Source organism: Culex quinquefasciatus, chromosome 3, assembly GCF_015732765.1.
Source record: "Culex quinquefasciatus strain JHB chromosome 3, VPISU_Cqui_1.0_pri_paternal, whole genome shotgun sequence".
Lineage (NCBI taxonomy): Eukaryota > Metazoa > Arthropoda > Insecta > Diptera > Culicidae > Culex > Culex quinquefasciatus.
This window is the reverse complement of record NC_051863.1, coordinates 193,785,943-193,800,230: the sequence shown is the minus strand read 5'-3', so window position 1 is coordinate 193,800,230 and position 14,288 is coordinate 193,785,943. Positions and strand designations below refer to the sequence as shown.

The following is a 14,288-nucleotide window of genomic DNA, read 5'->3' as shown; positions in this document are numbered from 1 at the left end:
CCATTTCCTTTGAAATTTTGATGTTTTTGAAAAAATATATTTTGCCTTCTGATTTTTCGAACCAACTTTGAAGGGAGGGGGGGGGGGGGGGGGGCGACATAAACTTTAAAAAATATTTGCACCGGCCTACAGCTATTTGGCATAAAACCTGTAAGATTGTGTTTAAAATATAAGAAGCTTTAAATTCAAACTACTTTAAAAACTTGAAATATTCATGATATTTAGATCAAATTAGACCAGGTTTGCAAAAACATATATTTTTTTTTGTTTTCAAAACCCTTAAAAATAGATACGATAAGCTTATCATATTTTTTTTATTTTTTTTAAGAAAAAATATTTTTTGGAGAGTTTTTGCAGCATTTTTATAAAAAAATCAGCGTAAACAGTATTTTTTTTAAGAAAAATGAACTAAATCAAAATATTAAAAATAAAAATTCCTTGTTTACTACATTGAATTTAAGTAAATTCCTCACAACTTTCTAAAACAAAGCATATTGATTTACGTCCTGTTTTTGTGTATTTTTTTAATATGGTTGAAAGCTACAGGAAATTGTTTAAATGATTTTTAAAATAACTTGTTGTCACTAAAAATTGATTTCCAATAAACATTGAACATTGCAACATTGAAAAAGTATGATTTTTCATGTTTTTTAATGTATATTGCAGGGCAAAGTAAAAAAAATCAGATTGTACAGAATTTTCTTTTTTTATTATTTTTTCCAAAACGGGCGGTTGAAAAAATACCAAAAACTGCGGTGTTTTTCCAACAAAATTATTTAAAAATGGTGTATTTTAACAAAACTTCACTAAATATTTTTTATTTCAAATTAGATTTCACATTTAAAATGCTAAAAAGTTTTCTTCAAAGTAAAAATTATAATAGTGATTTTTGAAGATCATTTTCAGTGACAAAAAGTGATTTTGAAAAAAAAACAACAAAAAGCTTTCCTTGTATATTTTTTTTTCTAAACGTTAAGTTTGTTAAAATTTTAGGGAGATTTGAAATTTTATAAACAAAAAAACTATTTTTTTCCAATTCCGAATTTATCGAACACTTGCCAAAAAAAAACTTTCTTAGTGTTCACGTTTGGAAGGAATTTAAAAAACTTTGTTTTTTTTATGTTTTGTTGCAAATCTGGTTGAAAATATCGTCCGGAATCAACATGATGAATACATTTAAAGATCACCCAAGACTGAAATGTGTTCTAAAGCATGTTGTAGAAATTATTCATTTCTCAATTTTCAATTTCTGAGCTGATTGATTCAGTTATGTTTACGTTCCTTTCCAGATTGAAGAAGGCAACATATCTGGAGTATTTTTTGAAAAGGTTCACTAATCCAAAATTCCAGTTTTTGCTTTTTGGTTGTTTCTGAAACCGCCTTGAGTCAGGGCTAGGTATTAAAAAACACTCAAAAAGCAAAAATTAAAAATTTGGTTTATTGGACCTCTTCAACAAAAAAAAAAACTCCAGATATCTTAGTACTGATTTAAAAAGATTTGTTTGTGTTTTAGTAAAGACAGTTTGTTCACAATCAAAGGAAATTATATATTTTTACAAAGCATTTCAGCAATATCGCGTTCAAAGGTGAAGCATAACCTCAAAGTAATCCAGAACTAAATATCTGATAAGCTAAAGGAAACCAGAACTCCTGAACCAAACGCCACACCTCCGCTCAAAACGGCGTGTAAACAAAACCACCATAAAAGTCTAAATCTACATAATCCTAGTCTTCCTTCAGAATTAGAGGGGGCGAGAGGTGCTCCCTCAAAATCCGTCTCGAAGGCACTGAACCAGCGCTAAACGAAACTTACAAATTCAACCGCTCCCTTTAATCAGTTGGTAAATATTTACACTTTCTTACAAGGAAGGTTTCCTCCTGGTTTTAGTCCGGGAAGACGCACCACCACAAAACAAAAGCACCAGTAAAACCGGAAACGAAAAAGGGGCGACTTTAAGTTGACGTGGCTTCCTTCAGATTAATCACGACGACGATGGATTTTAGGGTGCCGGGATGGGATTTATGGTTCGTCGGAATTTGGTTCGTGCTTGGGTTCGGTGGAGACGGGAAGAAATCTTCTAATTTCATTCCGGGATTATCCTTGGCTTCTTCAGCTTGGTTGCGTTTTTGGGGTCTGCTCTGAAGTTGAGGAAATTTATCACCAGCACGCAGAGTTTCAATAAAGAATCCTTTATTTTTTGGGGTAATTAAGTTACTCACTGTTGCTTGGCGTGAGCGCCATAACTTTGGTGCTTGAAGAGTCATTAGATAGGTCCGTTGGATGTATAATTTAATTGAATTACAACGCGACATGACTTCCGGCTACTTGAGTCTGTAATGGCCGAATAAAAAAATCGTTAAACCTAATTGTGAGGCATAAAAGTTGCTTCAAATTTACTTCAAGAGATCCTCTTTAAGTTTCAATTTCAAGCCAAGCAAAAGTAATCTTAATTTTCTTCTCAATTTCCTGAATTGCTACCGTATTCACTCTATTACCTAATCCAAATGAAAAAACTCAAGACAAAAATCAATGAACAAAGTATCGAACCTTTCTTCTCCGTTTGAAACAAAGCCAGGACGAACTCCCTTCCAAGGTATACAAAATCGACCCAATCATGAGGAAAGAAGAAACAAAATGTAATCTTCAGCAGCATCGGCAACCTTCCTTCTTTCTTACCCTCAAGATCTGCCGCAGCAGCAGCAGATAAAGATGTAGATTAAGAAGCTGAGAGAGATATTATTCATTAGAAATTCTTGGCCTTACTTCGCAACGTTGGAGCAAGAAGTGAAGGAGGTTGCTTCCGCGCGAAAGCCTTTGGGAAGTGCAGCGGTAGCAGCAGCTCAATAACGCCGGTAGTTTACGATTTTCCGTGGCTTATCTGGAGGATCTCGGGCTCAACCGTGGAGGATCTCTCGAAGAGGAGTGTTTTTTTATGTTTTACCCTTGGTCCCTGAAGGTAGTTTTTAATGAATGTGGGATCTTCCTGGAATGGTACCTTTGAGTTGTAGTTTATGTAATATGAATTAATTAATTTTTATTTGCCTTGTAGATGCTACTGAATTAGAAAACAGGAGCTCTCGGCATGAGTATGTGGAATTTTTAGATATTTAACGTTGATATAAAGAATAACATTAATGATTATTAATTAAGTAAAGATTTTAAAGTAACAAGAATTATAACACCTCTACGTTGTTTTTGAACATTTAATTAATAACTTAAAAAAGGCTGATGATTTTTCTTATTTTTAGTTTCAGCTGTTTTTTTTTTAAATATTTGGTTTCAAAAATATCTCAATTTTAAATACTTGGATTTTTTAAATAAAAAAGTCTTTTTGAACTTAAATGTTTTAGATAATTGTTTTTGATTTTTTTTTCTGATTTTGAAACTATGGTCGCCTTATACCCCAAAACTTTTTTTTTATTCGCTAACTTATTTTTTTAGTCATTTTTGGTGCAGAGACTAGGTAAGGATAGGGGATTTTCAAAAATGTTTTGATGATGTTTTGCTTGAATAAAAAGCAACCCAACGTTAATCAGTTAAAAAAATTATGAATTCACTCAATTTCACTTCACTCAATCATATTTTTCACGTAATCAAACATATTTTTTGGGTGTAAAATTAAATTTGCAATCGAAAAATATTTTGTGAAATTTTGATAAAATTCATCGTTTAACCATTTTCAAGATTTTTTTGATTTTCTATAATTCGATTGTTCGTTTTCGACTGGTATGCAGAATTTGAAAAAAAAAATATTTTTTTGAATAATTAAAAAAATAGTGTTTATTTTATTAATTTCTAAACATCAAATTTTCAAATAGCTGAGAAAATCCTATGCTTTTTTTTCTGCTTCTGCTTGTCAAAAATTAAAATTAAGAAAATACATATCTCTTATTTTTCTTTTTAAACGAAAAAAAAAGGAATGTTTAAAAAATATGAATATTTTAAAATTGAGGTTCATTTAAAAAACTGAAAATTAGAACAGTCGATATAATAAGTAAAATATTATTCTTTCTTTATTTTCATTTTTTAAAAGACCATATCTAAGCAGCCAATATTGTTAAAATTGTAATTGAAAACAATTTGCTCAGTAATTTATATTTTTTTAGAGATGGGAAAGGTAGAAATTTTTAACCTTTAAAAAAGTTGTTTTACAATGGAAAATGGTTATAACCTGAGAGCTGTGCACTCTATCAATATTTTAAAAATTCAAATTTTACATCCAAAAATTACTTTTGGAATTTTTTTCGAGTGGTTTTTTGGTGACATCTTGGAAACTATCGATTCGATTTTTAATGCCAAAAATCAAAACCCTTGTTAAATGTTTCTTTGATTTTTCAATAAAATATTCACAAAATTTCAAACCACGACAAATATTTCAAAGGGGCTTAACACTTTATATTTCACCCTCTTAAATTGCTTGTCGTTATTTTGCTAAAGTTCTGAAAATAAAATGTTTAGAAAAATGAGAATATTTCACAAAAAGTTCTTCTTTAACCCTCTACTGCCCAAATATATTTTTCGAATATTTGTATTTTTCCCGTGTTCAGGAGGTCTTTTGTTCTACGAAAAACTTAACTTCTCTTGTTTTATGTTTTTATTGTTTTCTTTTTAGTATTTTAATTTGCATTTATCTTGTTTAGTTTATGTTTGTTTTTGGTAGTATTTGGCCTATTCTACCACCTAATGTAATTACATTTTGCCTATCTAATTTTTCCACGTTTTTACAGTCACGTTTTAAATTTTTTGCTTGTTTTTCACATTTTCTGATATAGAATGGCACCATCATCATTTAAATTGTAATAAAATGCGTAGAGGCATAGTCTGGGACACCAGAAAAATTACTGAATACTTCTTTTTGCTTAAATTATAAAAAATGTTGGTTAAAAAATTGACCCCTAGAAAAATGACATTTTTAAAAACATTGGCAAAGTCACATAAAACAAGTAAAACTTCCAGCCCATAAATTTTCTAAAATTTTAAAAGTTCTTCTTTCCAATGCTTTTTGAAGATCAAAAATTGGTTGAAAAATTGATTTTTTTTTGGGATTTTTTAGATCGAAGCCCGTCTAAAGGCGGGGTTAGGTTGTAGAGGGCTTAAAATTGAAAATAGGATCAATATTTTCCAAGATATCGTCAATTAAAAAAGGAAATTTTTTTTTATTTAATTTAATTCTTTGATGATCATAGTCTAGCAGCCACTTTTAAAATTTGAAAAATTACTTTTTCCAAAACAAATAACTTGAACGAAATATCAACGTAAGTAAAGTAAATTAAAAAAATTTAAGCTTTTCAAAATTGAGTTTTAGGTGAAAAAAAAGGTTTTATTTCCGATAATTATTTTTTGGTCAAAAGCTTTTATCATAACCGTCAACTTTGCCGAAGACAGAAAATTGATCAAGATACAAATTTTCAAATATTTTCATAATACTTTATGAACAGCTCCCAAATTCGGACATAAGGAGTCGAAGGAAGCTTCATCCAAATGAAAAAAAAAAACAAGACTGAAAATGGCGAAAATTTCACAATAGATAGAACATTGTTTTCTGCATCTTTGAAAAATGCATTTCGATCAAAATTTTAGTTTTAAAGATACAATTTTTGATATTTCAATACCAATTTTCAATGGACAGTTGACAGTAGTATGGCAGCTTGTAGAAAATAATTAATGATGGAAATTGAGTCTTTGGTGACTGCTTAGGTATAAGATAATTTAGAGAAATTAGAGAAATTTAGAGAAATTATATTTTTATTTAAAAATAAAAAAATATAGTCAATCACTTATAATATTTAAATTGCTCTGAAGTCACTTAAATCAAAACTATCTGTTAAATGTATTTCATTTGGGTCAAACTTACGTTTTCGAAGCGCAATTAAAATTTAAAAGGCTCAACTTTAATCGTCCAAATAATTTCCCCTCACCAGGTCAGCAGTGCCAGCCTTTTCGTCAGTACAAATTGCGTTTAATTGTTCGCATAATGAATAAAACTCCAAAAATTATCCACGGAGCCCCCCTCAAAAACTTGCATAATGGCCTGTGCATCTCATCATCGGCAGCCAGCAGCTGTCGGAATAATAGATTTCCAATTACAGTGCCGCTGGCAAAGCCTACCCTTAACCTCTTCACCCCCAGCAAACCTCTCCCCCCGCAAAATTGTAATGAAATTATTTTCTATTAAAATCAACACTTACAACCGGTAATAATTCGACACCGCGGCAGCATCGCCAGAAGAAGTGGCCAGCAGCGCGTGCAGTTTGAAAATGAGTTTCCAAATGAATTGGGCTCCCGCAGGGGGGGAAGCTCCGGCGTAATTACGGGGCTTGCAGAGATTCAATCTCTCGCGGGGCACCTCGGCCAAATGCCAGGTGCAGCCTCCCCTCGAGAAGCGAGGGGGATCGGTCGTCTTCGATCTGTAGTGAGATTATACCCGTGAGAGTGAGGGGGTAGATCAATGGGTCTAGGAAAGTGTCTATGAGTATCTTTGGCATGGTGGCTACTCAAGTCCGCAAAAAAAAAATTGAAAAATCATTTTAATTTGTGAATAAGATTTGTTACAAAATTGGATTGGCATAAAAAATAACTTTATGGAGAAGATGGCCTTATCAAGCTAACACCATGTCTTCAATTGAACACCTCTACGATCTACGAGGCATGACCACCACTAAAACCGGGACCCGACGAGGGGCGCGCTGATAATGCCCCTAATGGTGAAATCCGATACACCACTCCAGTTGCTACCGACGGGGCTTTTCTCCAAGCAACCCCGGTTTAACCACTTACTTCGAGCCCACTTGCATCCACAAATCAGCTGGCAGGTCGGTACATTTCAATTAGATACGCCGGGGTTGAATCCGAAGAGCTGCCACCACTGCTCTAACCGTTACGCTGGCAACCAGACCGACGTAATGAGCAACGCGCGGGGTTTGATCCCTTGAGGGCAGTAGTTTCACGTAACCAGCGAATTGAATCCACTTGGCATTAAGCTTGGCTTGCAACTGTTGTTTTTCGCAAGTCCTGAGAAGAGGCTTAGCCTCGAAATGGTTCAACCCTTGCCTAAATTTGATCAACTAACGGGGAGAAGTTGCCAAACAACCAGCTTTTGAACGCCGGAGTGCGAAACCGGTCAACTTCTCACAGTGATAAGCGGAGGCCAATCAACTAGAGAGTAGCGCGAACAAACAAACAAAAAAAACCTGTCCTGTCACATGTCGTCAATCTAGGCGAGTAATTGACAGCCGAACATGACACCCGAAAGGAATGGTTCCGTTGGTGGCAACCACCTTAGAAGAGTGATTTCCCACCACCTTTGAAACTGTCGGATTAAGGAAATTGCGAAATACCCAAACGAGAGTAAAAAGCGCTCAAACTGGTTGAGAAAAAAATTGGGAGTATTTTACTCCCAGATTTTGTCTCTTTTACTCTCGACTGACTGTTGCGAGTTTGACTGAGAATCAGTCAACCAAGTGTGTAGAGCTCACAAACAAGTGGTGAAACGATTGAGAGCATTTTACTCTGATATGTGTACACAACCCTCTCAAACAAAACAAATATTTTACCCAAAAATGCGCAACATCAAACCTAAAGTAAGAAGCTCTCAAACTGGTAGTAAAACGATTGAGAGCATTTTACTCTCATATTTTATCATAAACCTCAACTAAATGTGCCACTTTTACTCTTAATTATCTGTTGTAAGTGAGAGTAGAAACAACCCAACTGAGAGTGAATAGCTCTCAATCAGGTGGTAAAACGATAAAGACCATTTTACTCACGGGTTTTTACACAACACTCTCAACGCAAATGAAACATTTCAATATAAATAAACTGAAAACTGCGAATGTGAAGAGCTCTCAAACTAGTAGTAAAAAGATTGAGAGCATTTTACTCTCATTTTTTAACACAAAAATCCAAGATTTTGATGCAAACACATCCAAGAATGCCAAACAGCATCCAAGAGTAAAACGCTTTCAAACTGGAAGTAAAACGATCGAGAGTATTTTACTCTCAAGTTTTTGACGTTTACTCGAAAAAAAAATTAACATCATCCAACCGAGATTGAAGATACCTCAAACTTATAGCAAATGGGGTCTGAACTAATGGACGTATTAGACTACGGCAAACAAACAAACAAACTTTTTGACAGTTTGGCTGCTCTGTTTGTTTGCTCAGTATGATGGTAATATTACATCTGGGAAGGGGTACATCTTTTATGTCAGAAAAAATGTGGAATTTTACTTTTGAAAATATGTGATTTTACCACTTTTTTGGTGTAATGTAACTTTTTTAGTCTAATCAGTCTTAAATTAAATCATAAAAGATTTATTTTTTACTGTGTGCAGAAACGTCAGCCCGCATACATTTGCCGCAGGCAAGTTTGGTAAACTGTCAAGTTTGTCTGTTTGTTTGCCATAGTCTGATAGCTTCTTTAGAGGTTACGTCGTAAATCTCTCAAACAAAATTGAGGCTTCAATTTATGACAAATCAAAACCAAGAATTGTTTAATCCACTCGGTGAAGGTCTATTACACTAAACTAAGCCTCTAATCACCTCGCTAATTTTCGCAAAACCCACTTTAGCTCTGCAAACCTGTCCACCCAGCTAAAAACGTCAACCTCAGAAGCCTTTTCGATATTTTCGGTGGGCGTTTCGCACCGCAGTCTCAAATGCACTCACGCGCTCGAGTGGGGATAATTTGTAATAAAATCGAGATTAACTGCACCGGGAACGGGTGAGTAATGGGCGGGCCGAGTGGGTGGCTTTAGTCAATACCTGGCCGGTGTAAGCCTTCTGAATGGAACCCAACAGCTGTTAATTTATTGGCCGCATAAACTAGGATATTTATTGGCCTCCTCTCACTCGGTGATCTCGGCGAGAGCCAATTCGAGCTCTGTGGCTTTTGAATTCATTGATCCGGACAGTGGGATGCGTGGGCAGATTCCAACTCTCGCGGCGGAAGCCGTTTGAGCGTGGGTTCATTCATAAAATGTAGGATATAGAGGGAGGCTAGACCGAGTGGAACTGGCGATATTTCAATTTGATGTCGTTTCGCAAGTCTATGTGCGACGGCAAGTGTGTACTTGTTTTTGCGAAATGATTTCGTAATACAGCTATTAACGACGTGCCGAGATGAGGAAACTTCTTTGTGCTAGAGATAACAAAGGTTTCCGCCCTAGATCCCACAAAACACCTTGATCCATATTATACGCTAACTAACGTTGCCACGCGTCTTTGCAGGTATTACACGTGTGCCGCGTCTCGATTACACGTGAGCCAGATTCATCCTTTCACAAAGTTATCTTGATTTGCATAGACAGCACGGGGTTTACCTGTCCTCTTTTGTGTCAAAAGTTCCCGCTGAAATCCTTGCTCGCAAAGAAACAAATTTCCCCGTTTTAATGATAGGGTACCAAACCCCCTTCCTTTCACCACATCTGTCAGGAACGCCCCCGAAAAGGTTTTTGTTTCGCAATAGGAAGTCTACACCCAAAAAAAAGATTTGCGGTACAGAATTTATCGAGCAGCTTTTGTGCGCCAATTGCGGGTTTAGCGCGATAGCGCACGATTGCGCTCGCTGTGCGAGCGTGAGCGACGAAATGAGTGTCATTTTCACTCAATCTGGGTGCTCGCGTCACCATGGTAACGTTATAATTCGGGATGATATTTCACTCGAACAAAACATCTTCGCTGACAATCCACGAATGACGTCACGCTTGCCGGTTGCGATTGGACCAGGTGCATTGAAAGACGACGATTTTCCTCACTCAAAAAAAAAAAAAAAAACGAGGGAGAGATCGTAAAATTAAGATTGAGGTAAATATTTACACACTTCGCTTCGTCTGCTCATTTTAAAGCTTGCATGTTTTGCGAGGGTGGCAAACAGTCCTGACGGGCCATCATCATCAGCAGGGATGATTATTAAATTTTGTGTTGCTCGCAAAAACCGAGGGGAAAGATTAAAAGCGATACTGTTTGAATTATGCGCGTTTTGTTGGCATGTGCAGGGTGTGGAACGGGAGGGAGGAAGGTTTCTCTCTCTCTAGGGTCGTAATTAGGGGATTTTGGGTACTTCAAGCATGGAAGGGTGCCCCTTTTTCGACTGATTGAAGTTGAAAGGTACGAGGTTGCGATCAAAAACAATTTGTCGAGACGCTACAAGTTGCTAATGTTTGAATTTGTCATGGAATTTGTTTGCTTTGGGAATGGTAAATTTATTTGAGTTAGTTTTAAGGAGATGATTGCTGAATAACTTTAGAATGTTTACGGAAAATTCACCCAAGTTCAACAGAGAGGAAACTACTCTCAAATTGATAGAAAATAAACTGAGTGGTACAAGCTGTCAATTTTTTTATGGTTTCTGTCAAGGTACCAGAAAACCAGGTATCCTATATTTTTTATTATTTGATAAAATTAATATTATTACAATTATTTTGTAAAGTTGGAAAAATCGATAAAATAATCAAAATTTATATCGGCATGGTTTTTTCCGTAATCAAAAATAGTGAATAAAAGTTTAATTTTTTCCCGCAAAATTTGGCATACCATGCGATTTTATAGCCTTTTGACCTTAGTCTTAGTTTGACATTGCGAGAAAATGAACCTCTTGCTCGCACACCAACACACCATTGTGTTCATTAGTTCGTTTATACAAGTTCACTTTTTGAGTGACTTATATCGGCAAATAACCATCTAATATTCATCGAACCGTTGTTGCCGATACTGTGAAAGCACAGATTCGATATGTCAAAGGTCTGGGGTTCGATTTTTGATATCATAATTTTTTAAGAGGCGATTTTTTTAATAAACTTTGAGAGCTGTGTTTGGTTCTGACTTCTCTCAATCAAGATTGAGATCCATTTACTCTTGATCGTCTGCTTACTATGAGTTTTTAACGTGAAAATAAATCTTATGCAAATGCTTTTTTTCTTTCAAGAAATTTGACAAGAATTTCAATCTCGTCCACTTCTGGTTTTAATTTTGGCCAAAAACGGGCTTCTTAATTAATTCGCTCCCCCACTCATTTTTATTTTGGACAACCAACAAATCAATCGCATGCTGGCAGCTGTTGCAGTTTTCCCCCTCTGTTCCACCCTGATGCATGTTACCGTCAGTTATGCTGCATTCGTTTTAAATGAAGCACGAGCCAAAACCTCGAAACTCGTTTGACTCCGCAAGTGCGACATGCGGGTCCCACAAGGGGGTAATTATGGTCCGCCCACATCGGTTTCCGTGAATATTTTTTTTCTCGTTCTGTTCTGTTGGAATTCCCGAATGTAATTTAATAAATTTTAATAAATATAACGCATGGCTGACGGTTCCGACTGCGTGCATACAGCAGTCGAAATTAAGCAACTCTCGACTCAATGCAAAAAAGGAAGGGGTTAATCAATATGAAATGAGGCTGGTTGATTACTTGAAAATAAATTTAATTTGCAGAAACAAACAACAAACGATTGGCATCCTTTTGCGCTGCAATTTCCGCCCCCTTTCCAGGGAAATCAACGTTGAGAGCTGGCAGGTCGTCCATAGGAAGAAAGCAACAATCATGTCCTCCCTTTGCGCGTTAATTCAATTGCACTCCTTCCATCAAGAATCACTTTCGGAGATGCTGGTCCTAGTTCAGTCAAGTACAGAGGGACAAAATGTTTACTTTGGAACTGGTGGTCAAACATTGGAACGATTCCAGGTGAAGTTGCGAATCAATCAATGTGAGATTCCTCTCAAAAACTGGTTGGGAGTAAAATGGGCTCAAATTTTGTTGAGAGAAAAAAGCTTGTGAGAGGATTATTATTTCCACTGCGTGTACTAAATCGAATTTCGATGTCCCTAAATAAATCGAGTCGTGGTGGACAATATTCTAAATCATCCATTTGTTGATGCAAAGATCTCCGGATCGATTCCCGTTATCGACACTTTTTTCTCCTAGTCTAAGCGCTTGTTCCTCTCAGCTGAAACTGCGTTGCTTCAGTCCTGAAAAAAGTTCGCAACTTCATCTGGAACCACCGAGAAATCGAGATCAAAGCCGTCTGCCGTTTACTTCTGGAAGTAATTGGATTCAGCTACTTATTAGATTCTCAAGATTCGTCTCGTGCTCGACTGACATGAAATCGCACACAGAAAAGAAGAACCAGACAATTCAGTATGAGAAAGAAAACGACAACCGTAACCTCATTATGTCGCCCACTTACAGCTGTTCAAGAAAGGGCTTGCGTAAGCTACACTCTCATCGTGCCTAATTGGAAAACATAATATTATCTCACCCAGACTCGCAGAGCTATGTATGAGGATGCTGGTTGGTCCTCCAGAAAGAGTCTATTTGCTTAATTTTCTCGTCCTGGCAGCAGCTGCTGCTGCCTCAGCTGTGCAGTAGATTAACATCGACGCACTACGCACTTTCACTCTTCACCAGGCGAGGTTCAAAAGGTGCACAACAAAACAAGGTTTAACCTATTCAAAGCAGCGAACCTTTGAACCTCCCCACGTGCTCCGTATGGCACATCCCGAACGCTCGATGCCTTTGTTTGCCTTTCTCCGGTTCTGAGCGTGAGCAGTAGAACGTACTCCTGAACCTTGAAATTGAATTGAAACGAAATTACACTTCCCGTGGCCGCAGGGCACGAGCAATCCTTCATGCGTTTTCCGGGTTTAGACAGGATGACGAGCCCAGGTTAGGGGTGGTCAATATTTCAAAGAGGTTGGCTGCAGCAATTTGGCGAAATGGATTCCGGCACACAGCATCCGTTCGTAACTGGGAATCGCCCACAACCGAACTCGTTTGGAAGGATTCCGAAAGCTAAATGGTACAAATTAATCATGCTGAATAATAAATACCGAAAAATGTACCGTTTTAGCACAGGGCCAAGAGGGCAGAGGATACCTTTCTCGTTTGCCAGGACACGAGATGAATTAGTGGATCGTTTGAATGTTAGGATGATTAATTAAAATTCTTAAAATTCTTAAAATTCTTACAATTCTTAAAATTCTTAAAATTCTTAAAATTCTTAAAAATCTTAAAATTCTTAAAATTCTTAAAATTCTTAAAATTCTTAAAATTCTTAAAATTCTTAAAATTCTTAAAATTCTTAAAATTCTTAAAATTCTTAAAATTCTTAAAATTCTTAAAATTCTTAAAATTCTTAAAATTCTTAAAATTCTTAAAATTCTTAAAATTCTTAAAATTCTTAAAATTCTTAAAATTCTTAAAATGCTTAAAATTCTTAAAATTCTTAAAATTCTTAAAATTCTTAAAATTCTTAAAATTCTTAAAATTCTTAAAATTCTTAAAATTCTTAAAATTTTTAAAATTCTTAAAATTCTTAAAATTCTTAAAATTCTTAAAATTCTAAAAAATCTAAAAATTCTAAAAATTCTTAAAATTCTTAAAGTTCTTAAAATTCTTAAAATTCTTAAAATTCTTAAAGTTCTTAAAATTCTTAAAATTCTTAAAATTCTTAAAATTTTTAAAATTCTTAAAATTCTTAAAATTCTTAAAATTCTTAAAATTCTTATAATTCTTAAAATTCTTAAAATTCTTAAAATTCTTAAAATTTTTAAAATTCTTAAAATTCTTAAAATTCTTAAAATTCTTAAAATTCTTAAAATTCTTCAAATTCTTAAAATTCTTAAAATTCTTGAAATTCTTAAAATTCTTAAAATTCTTAAAATTCTTAAAATTCTTAAAAATTTTAAAAATTTTAAAATTCTTAAAATTCTTAAAATTCTTAAGATTCTTAAAATTCTTAAAAATTCTTAAAATTCTTAAAATTCTAAAATTCTTAAAATTCTCAAAATTCTCAAAATTCTTAAAATTTTCAAAATTTTAAAAAATTCTTAAAAATTTTAAGTTTTATTTTTTTAAAGAATTTTTAGATTTTTAAGAATTATCAGAATTTAAAATTATTGCCCTAATTTACTCAGAAAAACTAAAACCAACACCGCCCTACTCAAATTATACATGCAAGCTCGGTAACCGTATGAAATATTCACGAAGATCAGTCCAGACTGGCTGATTGGTTGGTTTGGTCTGGACTAACGTTTGAACCAGGTACCTACCACCACCACCAACAGTAGCAAAGAGCCCTGGCAATCACAAAGCTAAACAGTCGTAAATTATTCACTCCGCCAGGGCAAAACAGTTCTCCCTTTTCCCTAACCACCACACACCGTAATGAAAACCCTGGAAAAACACGCGCCAGCCATTAACGAAATCGTGTACCCTGCTTTTACAGGATGGTATGCACTAAAAACACAAATGTAAGCAATTCTAGAAATTATCCTTCTGTCACAACAAACAAAT

General features: G+C 35.0%; 1 protein-coding gene across 2 annotated transcripts in view; it reads right to left on the bottom strand.

The window, feature by feature from the left end:
* The window catches only part of LOC6030979 (breast cancer anti-estrogen resistance protein 1), a 105,941-nt gene that overhangs the window by 32,640 nt on the left and 59,013 nt on the right, over positions 1–14,288 (bottom strand). The gene's annotated exons all lie outside the window — the stretch shown is intronic.